The sequence below is a fragment of the Saimiri boliviensis genome, chromosome 8 (genome assembly GCF_048565385.1).
Source record: "Saimiri boliviensis isolate mSaiBol1 chromosome 8, mSaiBol1.pri, whole genome shotgun sequence".
Classification (NCBI taxonomy): domain Eukaryota; kingdom Metazoa; phylum Chordata; class Mammalia; order Primates; family Cebidae; genus Saimiri; species Saimiri boliviensis.
In genome coordinates, this window is record NC_133456.1 from 68042401 (window position 1) to 68061171 (window position 18771).

Consider the following 18771-nt stretch of genomic DNA (forward strand, 5'->3'; position numbering starts at 1 on the left):
AGCCCAAATAATCAAAGCAATCCTAAGAAAAAAGAAAAAAGCTGGAGACATCACATTATCCAACCTCAAACTATATCATAACGCCACAGTAAGCAAAACAGCATGGACTGGTACAAAAAAGACACACAGACCAATGGAATAGAACAGGGAACCTGGAAATAAAGCCACACACCTACAGTCAGCTGATCTTTGGCAAACTTGACAAAAATAAGCAATGGGAAAAGGAGTCCCCATTCAATAAACGGTGCTAGGATACCTGGCTAGCCATATTCAGAGGAATGAAACTGGACTCCTATCTATCAACATATGCAAAAGTTAACTCAACATGGATTCAGGATTAAATGTCAGACCTCCCACTATAAGAATCCTTGAAAAAGATGCTGGTGAGGTTGTGGAGAAAAAGGAATGCTTTTACACTGTTGGTGGGAGTACAAATTAGTACAAGCATTGTGCAAGACAGTGTGGTGATTCCTTAAAGACCTGCAGGCAGAAACTTGACCCAGCAATGCCCTAGTCAGAGGCTATGCTGGGTATTAGTAATTCAGGTAATCAACATGGACTGTTAATAAGGCTCTCTGACAGAAAAGACAACCCCAGTTCCAAAGATTGGTGGTGAATAGGAAGACCACCGTTTTGCAATTTCTCAGTGTCCTGTGCAAAGTAAATAACTCCAGGTTCGTCAGCCACTGGAGAAACATTAAAAGTTTACTTTAGAAATGGAGAAGGAAGTTTGTATCACAAGAAAAGTCAAATTTCACCCTAAGCCTGATGTTGGCATCAGATGGGAAGAATTGCCTTCATAATAAGGACTTTCAAATGATAAATGGAAAATTGTACAGTAAACTTTAATAAATATTCAATATAGTCACAAAAGATTAAAAATTTTAGAAAAACACATAACCTAATTTACATACCTTGGTCAGCTTCTCTTCAAGCTTATTTAATTGTTTCTATTGTTTAATTTCATTTTTGTTTCAGTTTCCATTTAGTAGGAGAAGATCCACCAGGCAAAATTGCAACTTTAGTAATTTAAGATCTTGCTGAAGTCAGCTGAAGATCAATGAAATAAATGACTATTACGTTTCTGGAGAAAAACTGGGCAAATGAGCACATCCTATTCTCAACAGTATGAATGTACTGAGGCAAACAGGCAACTTTGTTTTATTGGGCTAGGGCAATCACTTAAAATATTATTATGTAGCAATTTATTTTCAAAGAAATCACCAGAGACTATAAGGTAAACAAAAACCAAAAGAACAAAATGAATGTATCTCAAGGATAAGTGTTTGTCTAGAAAGGCAATTTATTAGGAGTCTGGGGTGATTTAAAAGTCTGTTTTGGCCGGGCGCGATGGCTCAAGCCTGTAATCCCAACACTTTGGGAGGCCGAGGCGGGTGGATCACGAGGTCAAGAGATCGAGACCATCCTGGTCAACATGGTGAAACCCCGTCTCTACTAAAAATACAAAAAACTAGCTGGGCATGGTGGCGCGTGCCTGTAATCCCAGCTACTCAGGAGGCTGAGGCAGGAGAATTGCCTGAACCCAGGAGGCAGAGGTTGCAGTGAGCCGAGATCGCGCCATTGCACTCCAGCCTGGGTGACAAGAGAGAAACTCTGTCTCAAAAAAAAAAAAAAAAAAAAAAAAAAAAGTCTGTTTCTTGGATTTCTTTATATTTTTATTATAATCATATGTTGCAAACTCTGTCAACCATTAATCTTCCCAAATATACCGAAGCTCTGAAAGCCTCAGTTTTTAGAATCACCCCCCAATATTTACCTTATTAAGGCAATTTATGTATTTAATAAGGTCTTGCTGTGCATAGGGTATGTAATATTGTAAAGATAAAGTCATAAATATAGATAAATGTCATTCTACAAAATAAAGACAACACAAAGAGAATTAAAAAGCCATAGCTGAAAAAAATCTTTGGCATATGTATAATCAATAAAGGATTAGAAACCAGGCTGAGCATGGTGGCCCATGCCCATAATCCCAGTACTTTGAGAGATCAAGGCTGGTGGATTGCTTGAGCTCAGGAGTTCGAGACTAGCCTGGGCAACATGGCAAAACCTCATCTCAACAAAAAATACAAAAATTAACCAGGTGTGGTGGTGGCGTCTGTAGTCTCAGCTACTCAGGGGCTGAGGTGGAAGCATGGCTAGAGCCCAGGGAGTCAAGGCTGCAGTGAGCCATGATCGCATTGCTGCACTCCAGCCCGGGTGACAGAGTGAGACCCTGCCTAAAAAAAAAGTAGCAACCAAGAAAAGATTAAAATTACTCCTGTGTATAGGTATGTACAAGCCCAAAGTGCTGGGATTGCAGGTGTGAGCCGCCACGCCCAGCCAAGTCATTCTTTTTATCTTTGTAATTAACAAGCATCTTGTGGGGAGATACTTTAATACTTTGTGAATATTCTGTTTATAAGATCATCATACTTTCACTGATTTTAGCATCCAGGGATTATGCTTGCGTGAAATAATTGTCACTGTGGTGTTTGCCAAATGGTAATAATCCATTTTCCATTATCATTCTACTTGTATTGGTTAGAATTCAGCTGTAAGGGCTGGGCGCGGTGGCTCAAGCCTGTAATCCCAGCACTTTGGGAGGCCGAGGTGGGTGGATCACGAGGTCAAGAGATCGAGACCATCCTGGTCAACATGGTGAAACCCCATCTCTACTAAAAATACTAAAAATTAGCTGGGCATGGTGGCTCGTGCCTGTAATCCCAGCTACTCAGGAGGCTGAGGCAGGAGAATTGCCTGAACCCAGGAGGCGGAGGTTGCGGTGAGCTGAGATCGCGCCATTGCACTCCAGCCTGGGCAACAAGAGCGAAACTCCGTCTCAAAAAAAAAAAAAAAAAGAATTCAGCTGTAAGAAAGATCTTTCCCTTCTCCCCCATTTATTCATATATTCAATTTTTTATTTATATTGGCGTGGACTCATGTGTATTTACTTTATTCTATGGGCCATAGCCCATGATTGTCACCATTTAATTTGTTGCACAAATGGTCTTAGATTTGGCCAATGGAAGGTCCTTAAAGTTGTGTCTTGTGCCCTTGGATATATTCCCGTTATTATGGAAGCACTTTCCTATTTTCTGGCACCACAAGATGTTCTATGCTTCTCCTCCTACTTCCCCTGTCATAGCCCTGGAATCCACCGTGTGTCCAGAGAGCCCTAGGTCTCTTCACTGAAGCATGCCGTTTAGAAACCCAGACGTAGGCACGAAGTGTGCCTGACAACCTTCCACGCACTGGCATCTGGGAATTTCCCAAATCTCTGCCTGCACCGATTATCGTGATTTTCCTACACTGTTAATTTGCATCTTATGTTCTGTTTACTGCTGCAGGTCCTCGGTTTACATTAAAGCCCAACGAGAAGCTCTAACTGGTATTACATTCAGTACATGGGCTTAGTTTGTTGAGTCACTCACATTTTTTGAAGTGTCAGATTTCACCTGAAACGAATCCCGACTACTCTTGGAAATCAAGCGTTCACCTGAGCATCGTGCTTCAGCGCACAGACCCTGGATCTGAACTTGGGTGTGAATCCTAGCTGTGCCTCCCACTGGCCACGGGACCTCTGACAAGTTACTTAACCTCACTCCATGCCTCAGTTCCTCATCTGCTAAGTGGGGATAATGCTAGTATACTAACCATAGGATTGTTCTGGGATTAAATTAATTTACAGCAAGTGTTGAAACCAGGGTCTAGAACATGAAAATAATAGAGGTGTTGGTTTTGTCATTAGTAGCAACACAAGGCCTGCAGTCCACACTGCAATAATCAGCCACACCTAAATAACAGCTGCTGAGTGTGTCCCAATGGCCAGGTGGGCTAAGGCGCCGGACTGGAGCTTCCCCTTCCTGCCCTCGGGGTTTCTGGTCTCCACTGGAGGCATTACCAGCGGCTGCCTTCACATACCTCAAGCATTCGCTCACAGTCCCCCCACCCCTTAGTGTACGACTGTCCCGAGGGAGTGTCATCAGCATTTACCTAGGATCTTATCTACTCAGCCCTGGAAGTCATTTGAATACGTACCCTTGCTCTAATAGGAAAGGCCTATTGTCAAGCAAATCATACAACTCGATGAACTAGGCTCAGGTTTTTAAAACTATGACACTTTGAAGGTTTCCTTCCATTTCACCGACTACCTCCAAGCATTGTTTGAGGTTAGCAGCAACTCAGAAAAGAGATATGCCTCTTTCTCTTTTGATTATTCTATGTCAAGAGCTAAAAAACTTATCCGAATGTATTTAATGCCCTACAGATCTTAACCTCCTTTTTCTTGAAGAAAGGAGCCCCATCCAAAGCGGCCCCACTTCCAGGGTGTGAAACATGATGCCAAAGCTGACTGGCTTATTGTAGTACCTATTTCTAAGAAAGCACATATCTTCCCATTCGTCTCCATTTTCTTTTTCTTTATTTTTTTAAGACTGAGTCTTGCTCTATCAAGGCTAGAATGCTGTGGAGTGCACTCGGATCGCTGCAACCTCTGTCTCCTGGGTTCGAGCAATTCTCCTACCTCTGCCTCCTGAGTAGCTGGGATTACAGGCATGTGCCGCAATGCCCAGCTAATGTTTGTATTTTTAGCAGAGACAGGGTTTCACCACGTTGGCCAGGTTGATCTTGACCTCTTGACCTCAAGTGATCCGCCTGCCTCGGCCTCCCGAAGTGCTGGGAATACAGGTGTGAGCCACCGTGCTGGGTTACTCTCCATTTTCATAGCTCTCAAGTAGCACACTCAACCTGTCTCTGTCTTCTTCTCTACCTCAGTACAAAACACACACACATGCACATGTGTGTGCACAATTTTATAGAGACAGATGGCATCCTGTTCACTTAAGAAAAAAAAGAGTGTGTTGAAAGCTAGTGGATATGCAGAACTCAGATAAATATAACCTCCTCAGAAGCAGGGAGTGGGGTGCTGAAGTTAAACTAAACTGATTCCTATTTTTTCCTACTACCAAGTCTCTCTACCTCTATTTCCTGACACTGCTGGAAATGTGACCCAATAGCAGATACTGGTTTTTCGTGCTTATTCTCAGCCTCTGTAATCATTTTGGAACAGCACTCTAATTTAACCTTAGAGTACTCTTTCTACCCTGGTACACAGAGTATGAAATGACTGTTAGTGAGGGTGTCACCCTCTCTTAGCCAAGGAGGACATGATCCAAGATAAGTCCAATCAGCAGCCTCTCCTAGGAATCAGAATTTCAAATCAAGTGAAAAGGGATGGGACAGTTTCAGACAATTAATTTTGGTAATGGCACCTTGAAGAGAATTCCATGACATCTGGACATGGAGCTCACTAATATTAGTAATTTAACCTCTCTAAGCTTTAAGTTTCTTATCTGTAAAATAAGCATAATAATAAAAATTGACAGAAAAGATGTTGAAATTAGATAAAACATGTAAGTAAAATACCCATCACTGTGTCTCAAAAGGGAGCTGTAGCCCCATAAAGCAGAGGAATCGTAATTATTACCACTTAGAATGAACACTATGGTTTCAGGCTAGATTTCATGTTGAATATAATAAAAATAGCTGACTATATTTTCCTTCAGAATTGCCAGAAAGGCAATTCTGGCACAAATTCTCCTGGCACATAGCCCAGGAATCCACAACTCTCCTTTCTACAGGAAGATCTTACACCCTCTTGCTATGACTAGAGGGGCACAGGCATTCCCATTTCATTCAGCCTCCGCCCTCACTTTCTCCAAGCTTCTAAGAACCAACCTCGCAGTGAGTCTGCACCATCCTCTGGGGGCCTTGTCAAGATATTAAATCTCGTATCTCAAGAGAGTGGCCCCAAGTCAATACATGCTTCTTCATCCAGTCTTCAACTGCAGACCTTGGCCAAGAACCTTCCCTAGCTCCTTTCAGTGTAGGTAGGGAATTCTTTCAGCTTCTCTGGAACATGGTCTCTTCCCTTCTTTTTCTTTTTTTTTCCCTTTTTTTTTTTTTTTTTTTTTTTTGAGACTAAGTCTTGCTCTGTCACCGCTGGAGTACAATGGTGCAATCTTGGCTCACTGCAACCTCTGCCTCCTGGGTTCAAGCAATTCCCTGCCTCAGCCTCCCAAGTAGCAGAGATTACAGACACCTGCCACCATGCCCAGCTAACTTTTGTATTTTTGTAGAGATGGGGTTTCACCATCTTGGCCGGCTGGTCTCAAACTCCTGACCTCGTGATCCACCCACTTCGGCCTCCCAAAGTGCTGGGATTACAGGCGTGTGCCACCATGTGCAGCCCATGGTCTCTTTCCTTCCAGCTTATTACTGCATGGGCTACACTGAGACTTAGTTATCAGCCTCACAGCCAGGAAAGGTAATACAGATCCTGAGGGAGCCTGTGTGGCCTGTGTCTTCCCATACTGGGAACAGGAGGTGAGAATGCCAGCTCTTAATAAAAGAAATGGGTGCCTCTGAAAGGTCTAGGGGTACAGCTCTCCAATGCAACGGGCAGCTCCAGAATAGAAATTCCCTATTAGGGCTCTTACAATCCACTTTATAGGTTTCAATATAGAAGCAATAGTTTAAATTAGTTACTGCCAGGAAAAAAAATGAGTAAAAAAAGCATGTTTTATGGTAAACAAATAAGATGCTATTGCAAGCGTCCCCAAACTTTTTACACAGGGGGCCAATTCACTGTCCCTCAGACTGCTGGAGGGCCGCCACATACTGTGCTCCTCTCACTGCCCACCAATGAAAGAGGCGTCCCTTCCCGAAGTGCGGCGGGGGGCCGGATAAATGGCCTCAGCCCCACGGGCTGTAGTTTGGGGACGCTTGTCAATGAATGAATTAATTTGACATCAGATTGAAGCAAGCTACTTACTACCAAGTATCAGTTTCAGCTTCTTCTCAATTTTCTCTTCCTTTTTAGAGTAACGATATTTTGGAAATTCCAGAGTCTCAAAAATATGTGAACAGGCCAGGCACGGTGGCTCATGCCTGTAATCCCAGCACTTTGGGAGGCCAAGGTGGACGGATCACAAGGTAAGGAAATCAAGACCATCCTGTCCAACATGGTGAAACCCTGTCTCTACTAAAACACAAAAAAATTAGCCAGGTGTGGTGGCAGGCGCCTGTAATCCCAGCTACTCAGGAAGCTGAGGCAGGAGAATCACTCGAACCCGGGAGGTGGAGTTTGCAGTGAGCCAAGATCGCGCCATTGCACTCCAGCCTGGCGACAAGAGTGAGACTCCATCTCAAAAAGAAAAAAATGTGAACAGAGATGACAAGAGGTTTATAAGTATGTATGCTTGCTTGTTTTTACTACATTGCAAGCTATGAAGAGAAATAAGGAAAGACACTTAGAATGCAGCTACAAAGATAAAAAGCAAGAAGACATTTCAAGTTACTGTCAGACATTCTGTGAGAACAAGTCACTAATGACATAAGGAAGACTGATAGGTTACCGGCTCCGGGGCTAGTCTCAGGATTACCTGTCCAGAAACATTTTCAGTGAAGAAAGTGACATTTCACCATGGAAGCCGTTAATTTATCACATTTAAATAGTTCAGTCTTCAAAATCAACTTTCTGCACACAATGCTCAAACTTCACTTTTTATTGAAACAATGCTATTATTTTCAGTGAAAACATTCACAATTTATCATGTGCCATCCTTTTAAACATACCACTCAAAGAGAAGTGGTTTTGAGATGAGACATTCCCAAAGGAAGCAGGCGGGTCCGAGGGTATTTCGCTCACAGCTATGGATGGAACTCCGGTTTCTACTTCCCTGCCTCTCGCCATTGCTTTTGACTAAACACGTCACGGAAGCAGTGTTCATTAACTGAGGAGATAAGCACTCCCAGAGTCTTACATGTGATTGATTTGGCCCCGTTTATTTTTTTAAGTTATGACTCTGTTCACTAACAACTCATGTATCTTACTGAAATATTTTTGTTTGTACTTTGCAAATAAACATAATTTCACCAATATTCTCATTGCAAACAGTGGTAAACAAAAATCAATGAAAAACTAGATCAATATTTGTCTTCAATGTAACATACTTGAATACGCTTTTAAGCATTTGAAAATGTGCCCTTCAATAGTAGAGTTCAAAAAAGTCAATTGTTTCAGTTTGAATACCAAGTTTTGAGGCAAAACATGTTTTGGCCAAATCTGCAGTTCCAAATCTTTATCAAATTTCCTTCTTGTCAGTAGCTTTGTTACCCAAAAGGATTCCAAAACAGATTTTAAAGGTGGCTTTAATTATATTATTTTTTGTTTAAATTATTGTATGGGTTTTCCTTTTCAGATTGCAAATTTTTAGTGACTTTCTTAATTTGTGGGGTTGGTTTTTAAAAGCCCCTGGAAGAGAGGGTTCTTTTATATAGTTACTCAGAGTTTGTACCCTTATAATCATAGTACGGTTTAAGCTATCTTGTACATCCTCAATAAGACTCATGCCTAGAGAAATGTCCGTGGGAGGCACATCTACTGCTCTTCCACATTTCCTTACACACTTGCACCTACATAAACGCATGTACATATTCTGGGCTAGGGAATGAAACACGTAAGCCATCTCCAAGTCAAAGCATTTAACAGCCAGCACGTGATCTTCCAAATATGAGAGCTGTGTTTTGCGATGAGTCACAATATGAAAGCAGACTCGACACCGAGTACCTGTTTGGAAGGAGCTGCAGAGTATATGGATCTGTAATCTATAATCAACCAGGCATGTGAGAAACAAGCCATTGCATTAAGCCACTGAGATTGTGATATGAATGTGCTTCCGCCCGTACCCAGAATCTGAGAACGTTCTCCATTTCTTCACTGACCGCCGCCTCCTACTGCTCACTCTGCTGTAGCTGGAGGAATGCTAACTTCTTCTGGGAGGCTTAATGAGGAGGTCTTCGGGGACACTTCCACCTTTGATCATTTTGCTTATTTTATGACGAGCATTTTATATATTCATGGGTTTTAAGCTTAGGTGCCAAAATTTTTATTTATGAATATATAAAATGTTCTTAATTGAAGATGTAATTTAAAATGTGTAATATTTTAAGATGACAAAAAGAAACATTACAATAGCTCTTAAAATGGAACTTCAGGTATATTTCTGTGATGAGAAAACTCACTGGCACAGGAAGTAAAACTAAGCAGAGCTTCATACATATGTAAACAAAAGATTTGGTTATAGAAATTATGTTAGTAAGTTATATGAATTTGTGAGAACCCAATGCTTTCTATAATCAAAATTATAAGTAAATACACAAACAATTTCAGAAGAAAGAGGCAACCTCATTCTTCAAAATAATGACAATGTAAGCCTCTGTAGGATCATGAGAAATTACATTACATGTCTGGTACAGGCCCTGCTTTGGAGGGAGTGGACAGTGAGCAGGAAACTGCATTTGCATAATCTAGGCACACAGCGACAATGGACCCAATTGTGTATGGTGGGGGGTGGCAAATAAACCAGTGACATGAAAGTCAAAATTTCTTAGTGAGTTCTTGGTTTGTAGCAATATAAAAACATATAAAAATTGAATAAATACAAAATATAAAAGCAAACAATAACTGCTGCTTTTGCTTGTGGATTTATATGACAAATGTTTAAAAAATAATAATAATCCAGCCGGGCATGGTGGCTCACGCCTGAAATCCTGGCACTTTGGGTCGCCAAAGAAGGTAGATCACTTTAGCCCAGGAGTTCAAGACCAGCCTAGGCCACATGGTGAAACCTCATCTCTACAAAAAAAAATACAAAAGTTGGCCAGGAGTAGTGGCATGCACCTGTGGTCCCAGCTACTCGGGAGGCTGACATGGGAGGATCACCCGAGTCCAGGGAGGTTAAGGCTGCAGTGAGCAGAGATTGTACCACTGCATTCCAGCCTGGGTGATGGAGTGAGGCTGTCCCCCCACCACACACACACACACACACACACACACACACACACACACATCACACATCCACAACTTTCCTCTAAAATCTTAACACAGATTTCAGAAAGATGAGACTTGTGAATTCTTTGGTTTTAATTACCCCCAGCACACTAATATGTATATTCCCAGGGCTAAAATTACCCCAATTTGAGAAGCATCACTTCCGTTTCTCTGAAGATTATGCTTGAATCATACTAGGATACCTGAACACTTTGAATTTTGATTGACTGCACGGATTTTCATCCGTGCTTTCACTGGGTGATATTTCATTTTTATGCCATCAATTTACATTAAGGGAGTAACGTGAAACACATTTATCACTCACTACTGGAGCTATCTTTGGTATCTTGTTGAGAGTATTGTATACAATTTCATATAATGTCCTCTTTATGCAGTTAAAAGAAATGAATGTCTTTCCTACCTCAGTCCAGAAAAAAAAAAAAACTTTCCCTTTCCCAGGAGACTGGTTTGTTTCTTAAGCTATGACACTGCATCTTATAATTTGATCTCTGTGGTAGGCATCCTGCCAAGATGGCCCGCAATGATCCTCGCCTCCTGACATTCACATTCTTGTATAACTGATTTCCACAATGTACCAGAGATGGTTTGTGTAACCAAAAGATTACTACGGAAATGTTAGTTTGTCATTTCCTGGACTACATCCTAAAAGGCAATATAGCTTCCTCTCTATCTTTCTTAAGTCACTCACTCTGGGTAAATCCAGCTGCCATGTTATACGGACACCCAGGCAGCCCTGTTCAGAGGCACGGCAAGGACCTGGTGTAACCTACCAATAGCCAGCCCATCGGGGGGCCAAGGCCAGGATGAGTTATCTCGGCAGCCAACGGCCACGTGATGAGTTATCTTGGAAGTGGATCCTTCAGCCCTTGTTGATATCTTAACTGCAGCCTCATGAAAAATTCTGAGCCAGAATCACCCAGCTAAGTCACTCCTAGGTTCTTGATCCTCCGAGACAACGGTTGTTGCTTTAAGCAGCCAAGTTTTGAGGTAATTTGTTACATGATAATAGATAATTTATCCATCATCTTCCCTTTTTTTCTGGCTGTTAGGGACCCTAGATTCAAATATGAAACTCACTTCTAAGATCTATATAGGAATCCCATCATGTTTTTTATGCTAGTATTTTTTGCTTTATTTCCTTTTTTAAAATTTTAATTCCATCTTCTGTTTATTTAACTTTACTACAATATGCCATAAGCCACTAAATAGTTTTGGGAGATGAGGCAAAGCATTTTTATGACAAGATATAACCAGAGGAAGAAAATAGAATAGAAGCAAAGAAACAAAGATTGCATGTTATGTCTCAGTTTGAAGCTTTCTTCACCATGGAGGAAACCCCGGTTTTATTTGAAACTTTTAAAAAAGATTTAAACATAAGTTCTAGATAGAAAAAAATAAAAATATTCAGCAAAATTATAAGTGATTAGAAATGGATATATTTTTATCTTCTAAGTAGTGATTCCCAATCACCAGTCCATATATTTTCACCAGTCTGCCAGAAAACAAGAAAAAGAACAATGCATTCAATTTTCCATTAAATTTGTTCAACTTACATATGACTGTTTATGCTGAGATTCCTGTTCCTCCTCATTTGCATGTGCCTTCTTTCAGATGTGACCATAGCAGAGAGTGGGGGTTGCTTCGTTTGATGCTCTCAGTCACACTATCAGCCCATCCCCCCTCCACAGCATTGATGTGGTTTTGTTTGGTTTTGTCTTAGCATTTCCTGGGCAGGAAACTACTAAGTGCAGGAACCCCTGTTTCTAGAGAAAGATGGTGGGGAGGTGGCAGGATAATATTTGAAGGGGAAGAAACACACCTTCCGTACACTCTGTTTTCACAACGCTAACTACAGGAGCGAAAGCTCAACTGCCTGTATCTTAGGTCTTCCCTTCCCCGATCTGGCTGAGTGACATTATTCTAGAGCAGTCAAGCACCTACCTTTGAACCTTGGGCCCTGTGGAGATAATATGGGAGATCACCCAATCCTTTAGCACACTAAAATCACCTGTAGTCTCAAGACCATCTCCAGATGATATATGCACTATGTTTCCAATGGGTCGAGATGCTAGGTACAGTTAATCAAATTCCATTAAAAGTGGGCTAACTTCATGGCAATTTTTATATATTGTGTCTTCTCCCGAATACTAAATACAAAAATATAATTACTGTAGGTAGGCATTTTCTTAAAATTTTTCATGCTTTTAAAAAGGGGCGCTGGAGACAGTGGGGAACAATTGGTGCTATGTAAATGCTTTTAAATACATAGATTATGGAAGCCCCCAAGAAGAAAACTGAAAAGAAAGCATAACTAAATGGTTGAATATTTTTCCCCATAATACAAGCTCCTGGGAAGGGGTTTCAGCAGTGACAGATTCTCAACCTGACACATAACTGTTTAATTTTCTTAATAAGATTAAGTGTTCCTTGCTGCTATCTCCAAATGAAATTAAGTTGCCTCACTTTTAAAGGTGAAATTCTTTCTTTTTCAGATTATCCAAATAACTTGTTCATTATGTCTAACATCCTATTTATGAGAAAATAAAACCAATTTCCCTAAACAACTCCTGAAATTTACTAATTGCTTCATATAACAGCGCTCCAGTTTCCACAAGTAATGCAAGAAGATGGTCAGAGCCTACAACCTCTCAGCGAGGAGTATGTTCACTATCTCCTGTGGTGCTGTGAGTACTTAAACATGCCTGCAGCACTTTACTGTACTTTCCATGTCATTTCATCTCACCTGTGCTTTGCATTGCCCTGTGATAAACTATTATCAACTTACATCTTTCCCAATAATGGATATTGTATCCGTTGAGTCACAGAAACACATGTTCAGAACCAATCTAACCAGTTTTTAACTTGGGGAGGATGAGAGATACACCTGACACTATTCTACCTTTCAGCAGAGCACATGGACCTAAGAAAAAGGCCACGAGTCAACCTTGGTCGCTTCCCCAACAACTCTTCACAGCTGTGTTCCTCCCTTTTCAGGGATTGTTTTCTAGGTTTGCTTTCCCCTCAGATCTGGAGAATAAGTAAAGCCCTGCAAAGTAAATGGCCTTGTGGGGGGTGGGGGGAGATCGGGGGAGGGGGAAGGTGGTGGAAAGCTACATCTTAGAGATGGAAAGGAAAACAAAACAGAATAACACCTAAGCCCAATGCTTGAATGTATAAAACCAGGAAATGAGGCCCTGGGTGGCCTGTGTGTGTGACTAAGGTCAGACCACGATTTACAGCAGCAGCCAGGATTGGAATTCAGCCTCCCCAGTGCCAGCCTAGAGTTTCTCCTATGTAGGAATTCCTGATATTAATATATACGTGGATGGAGAATTGGCAGGAAGAATGAAGTATTCTTTTTTTCTTTTCTTAAGAAACAGGGTCATGGCCGGGCGCAGTGGTTCACGCCTGTAATCCCAGCACTTTGGGAGGCCGAGGTGGGCGGATCATGAGGTCAAGAGATCGAGACCATCGTGGTCAACATGGTGAAACCCCGTCTCTACTAAAAATACAAAAATTAGCCAGGCGTTTCGCACACGCCTGTAGTCCCAGCTACTTGGGAGGCGGAAGAATCGCTTGAGCCCGGGAGCAGAGGTTGCAGTGAGCCGAGACTGCGCCACTGTGCTCCAGCCTGGCGACAGAGCAAGACTCCGTCTCAAAAAAAAAAAGAAAGAAAAAAGAAACAGGGTCTCACTTTGTTGCCCAGTCTAGAATGCAGTGGTGCAATAAGAACTCACTGTAACCTCAACTTCCTGGGTTCAAGCAATCCCCCTGTCTCAGCCTCCCTAGTAGCTAGGACTATAGGCATGCACCACCAGACCTGGTTAACTTTTTTTTAAATGTTTTTTGGTAGAGACAGGGTCTCACTATGTTGCCCAGGGTGATCTGAAACTCCTGGCCTCAAGCGATCTTCTCGCCCTAGCCTCCCAAAGCACAGAGACTACAGGCCTGAGCCACCATGCCCAACCAAGATGAAATAGTCTAATAAGGCATTCCAGTTCTAATTTGATGACTCTCAAAGGAAATTTTAAGAGGCCCTATGTCTAGAAAGGAAGGAAGTCCTTCATCTGGAGTCTCTTCCATCACAGCAAATGCTGGTTTCAAAAACAATTTAGTTTTACATTTGCTTTGAAAAGCCGAGTAATGTTGGCCAGACCCAGTGGTTCACACCTGTAATCCCAGCACTTTGGGAGGCTGAGGCAGGTCACCAGGTCAGGAGTTTGAGACCAGCCTGGCCAATATGGTGCAACCCCATCTCTACTAAAAATACAAAAATTAGCTGGGCGTGGTGATGGGCGCCTGTAGTCCCAGCTACTCTGGAGGCTGAGGCAGGAGCATCGCTTGAACCCAGGAGATAGAGGTTGCAGTGAGCTGAGATCGTGCCACTGGACTCCAGCCTGGGCCACAGAGCGAAACTCCATCTCAAAAAAAAAGAAAAGTATAGTAATGTTGTCATGGCATAGCTACCCAGTCAACATTTTATTTAGGGCCACAAGTTTTCTAAAAGTGAAATAAAAATAAAAAAAACAAAACATTTCCCATTTCACAGAATGCAAAAAGAAAGGGGAGAGGGGAGGGAGAGAGAGAGAGAGAATGACATTATAATTAATAGATACATAACAGTTGCTTGGTCTACCCAGGCTGCTTCAACAAAATACCTTAGACTGGGTAATTTATAATAAAAATAATTTATTGCTCACAGTTCTGGAGGCTGGGAAGTCTAAGATAAAGGTGACAGCAGATGTGTTGTCTGGTGATGGTTTCTTCCTCACAAATAGCACCTTTTATGTGTCCTCATGTGGTGGAAGAAGCAAACAAGCTCCCTCAGGCCTCTTTTATAATGGCACCAGTCACATTCATGATGGTGAGGTTTTGCCCTCCTGACCTCATCACCTCCTAGAGGCCCAACCTTAATATTTTCGCCCTGGGGGTTAATTTCAACATATGAATCTGAGGGGAACACAGATATTCAGACCACAGCAACAGTGAAAGCCAATGAACAAATTAAATGATATTTTCTGACCTTCATTGACTTCGAGTTGTTTTAATTATCAATAAATAATACTACCTACCTCATCTTTACATTTTAAAAATCACTGCCAGCAAAAGATCAACAAACTATGAGCAGATGAAGTCCAGGAATTGAGGACACAGTGATATTGAACAGAAGGTGTTTCAAATTGCACCCATCCTATTTCATTACCTTAGAATCTATTAAATTTTAAAAATTATATTAATTACCATTACTGGACCTACTCTCTCTTGAATTCTATACAGGTTTTCCACTTAGCTTTAATGCATAGAATCTAATCTCTAAAATTATAATTATACACTATTAAATAATACCATCATAATGATGGCACTCTCCCACTTTTTATTGAAATTTTGATTATGGCTTAAATTTTTAAATGAATTATGAAGGGCAGTACTCCTCAAAAACAGAGTATCATTTTAGTTAACAAAAACATTACAACATCGGCCGGGCGCGGTGGCTCAAGCCTGTAATCCCAGCACTTTGGGAGGCCGAGGCGGGTGGATTACGAGGTCAAGAGATCACGACCATCCTGGTCAACAAGGTGAAACCCCGTCTCTACTAAAAATACAAAAAGTTAGCTGGGCATGGTGGTGCGTGCCTGTAATCCCAGCTACTCAGGAGGCTGAGACAGGAGAAATGCCTGAACCCAGGAGGCGGAGGTTGCGGTGAGCCGAGATCGCGCCATTGCACTCCAGCCTGGGTAACAAGAGCAAAACTCCGACTCAAAAAAACAAACAAACAAACAAACAAAAAAACATTACAACATCAACTTCATGACACTAGATGGCAGCAAACAATGAGAAGGGCCAAACACGTCCAAGGAAACGCAAGGGTGTCACATAAATATTGAGAGTGAGTAAAAGCGATCATAGTATTTGGGAAAGAGAAATAAAGCTTCAACTTGACTGACATCTGAACAGTTTTCAAGATTTGTCATTAATTTCTTCTTTATTCAGCAAACACTGATAGATTATTGAACAAATGCATTGACAGATTAAGCGACAAATAATACATTGATAAATAAACGTTGATAGATTAAACAGACTATAATGAAGTGCTATGACAGCATTTCCTCTGTCGATTTTGTATTTCTCAGATAGCAAGTACAGCCCTAATTTGTTGCTTTCGTACAGACAAAAACTGTATTTTTGTCTTTGAAGACTCCTTGTTTACCACACACCTTTGATACATAGCAGTTCCTAGCTACTCTGTAGTCTCCAGTCATAACAATGCCCTCTCATACCTCTGTGTTTTGCTATTCCCCGCATGTGGAATGATGCCTAGCCCTTACACACACAAACACACACACCATCCCTTTCAAGTTCTTTCTTGCCAAGCCTTCAGTGACCATCATAAGCATATCAGGGTTCCCAAAACATCCTGAAAATGCCTGTATTCATGATAGCTCTGTGTTATATCATATTTGACTGCCTTCTCCACTACACCTTCAGCAGTATGTCGTATTTTGGTATAGCAACCACCTAGCGATGTCTCTTACAGGGTAGGCTTTCTGTAAACTTTTGTTCAGTGATTTAGGTGTGTTACAGAAAAATCAAGCTTCTATGTTTGAGGTCTGATTATGACTCATAAATGTAGGTACAAGTATCTTATAATTTGTTGTGATCACATATTAAGACTTATTAAACTGGCCTATAAAGACTGGGTACAGTGGCTCATGCCTATTATCCCAGCACTTCAGGAGACCAAGGCAGGAGGATCACTTGAACCCAGGAGGTCAAGGGTTCAATAGCTGTAATCACACTAGTGGTTCTGATGGTCACACCTCCTGGGTTCAAGGAGGTCAAGGCTGCAATAGCTGTAATCACTGGTGTGATTACAGTTGGGTTCATTCCAGCCTAGAGTGACAGAGCAAGAATCCGTCTTGAAAACAAAAACGAAAACAAAACAAAACCAAAAAAAAAAAAAGAAAGAAACTTGTCAGTAAGTCAGAAGCCCTTCCAAGACAGATCCAAAGTTCGTGATAACTCATTGTTCTGTAATACTAATACCACGGAGAAGTATTAAAGTGTAGGAGAAGCAAAAAAGAAAGAGAGAGAGAAGTAGTATAAGGAGGAGAATAGTGGGAAGAAGAGAAGTTAGAAGGAGAAGAAAAAAAACAAAGGCTAGCAATGTTCCATGCATTATGCTAAGTACTTTATCTCATTAAATTGTTACAGCAGCCTTACGATAGATACCATGAATAACCCCATTTTACAAAAGAGGCTCTTAAAGTTAAAGAAATTTACTCAAGGACACAGACAGTAAGTGATGGGGTTTATAAATATTCTATTGACCTTTATCTTTGTCTGAAACTACTTCAACTAATTCCACATTCATTCCACTTATCAGATAAACAATATGTAGGTTTTCTAAATACAGTCTAGTAACTTCTTGGTTTATCCATCACACAGCTTTAGGAACAGGATAATTCAAGTAAAACAGTATAGAATCCCTACTGAGTAATTCTAACTTACACTATATTAGAAATATTTGTCAAAGATGATGTGATTTAGGAAATTCAAGGCCACATGGTGACTCACGCCTGTAATCCCAGCGCTTTGGCAGGCCAAAGCAGGCAGATTACTTGAGACCAGAAGTTTGAGGCCTGCCTGACCAACATGGTGAGATCCTGTCTGTACTAAAAATACAAAAAATTAACTGGGTGTGGTGGTGCACGCTTGTCATCACAGCTACTGGAGAGGCTGAGGTGGGAGAATCACTTGAGCCCAGGAAGCGGAAGTTGCAGTAAGCCAAGGTGGTGTCACTGCACTCCAGCCTGGGTGACAGCAAGACTCCAATCTCAAAAAAAAAAAAAAGAAAAGAAAAGAAAAGAAATTTGAGTGCCAATGATAGTTGATGAAATCAGGTTGACAGACCGTGTTTAATGCTTCTCATGATTTTGAGTGAGCAAAGCAGACCTCTGGAGCAGCAGCTCCCGACCTGTTTGGCACCAGGGACCAGTTTCGTGGAAGACAATTTTTCCATGGACTGGGGTATGGATGATTTTGGGTGATTCAAGGGCATTACCTTTATTGTGTACTTTATTTCTATTATTATTTCATTGTAATATATAATGAAATAATGATACAACTCACCATCATGTAGAATCAGTGGCAGCCCTGAGCTCGTTTTCCTGCAACCAGACGGCCTCATCTGGGGGTGATGGGAGACAGTTACAGATCATCAGGCATTAGAGTCTCATAAGGAGCGTGCAACCTAGATCCCTTGCACACGCAGTTCACAATAGGGTTCACACTCCTATGAGAATCTAATGCCTCCATTCATCTGGCAAGAGGCGGAGCTCCGGTGGTAACGTGAGTAGTAGAGAGTGGCTGTAAATCCACATGAAGCTTTGCTCACCCACCACTCACCTCCTGCTGTGTGGTCTTAACAGGCCATGGACTGTACCAGAGGTCGAGGGCCCCTGCTCTAGAATATATACATAATTATCTCCTTTATAGGCTATTTATCACTTACTCTACTTTATTTTTCTTGATTTTTGTAGCCGACTTTGACATTTGTTTTCCTCTTCTCCCCACACCTCACTCCCAGCATGTGTCCTCTTCCATCTTTTTGGCTTTTCGTCAACTATCCCTAATTAAACAAAAAAAAGAAAGAAAGAAATCCAAAAGAATTAGAAACAATGCAGTGAGCAAATGAAAACTTAAAATACACAAATAATGACTATTCATGTCCTATGAAATAACAGACAATAGGATATCTGTGAAACAAGAGCAGGATGCTATTTAAAAAAAAAAAAAACACTCAGAGGCAAAGCATTTTCTTTATCTATTGCTGCATGACAAATTACTTTAAAACT

General features: G+C 41.3%; 1 protein-coding gene across 1 annotated transcript in view; it reads right to left on the minus strand.

The window, feature by feature from the left end:
- ZMAT3 (zinc finger matrin-type 3) overlaps positions 1-18771 on the minus strand; it is a 90218-nt gene that overhangs the window by 56120 nt on the left and 15327 nt on the right. Inside the window, exons 4-5 of the mRNA XM_074404576.1 lie at positions 18429-18545; positions 18047-18104 (exon numbers count right to left, since the gene is read on the minus strand). The gene's annotated coding sequence lies outside the window, so the exon portion shown is untranslated. The remainder of the gene's footprint in view (positions 1-18046; positions 18105-18428; positions 18546-18771) is intronic.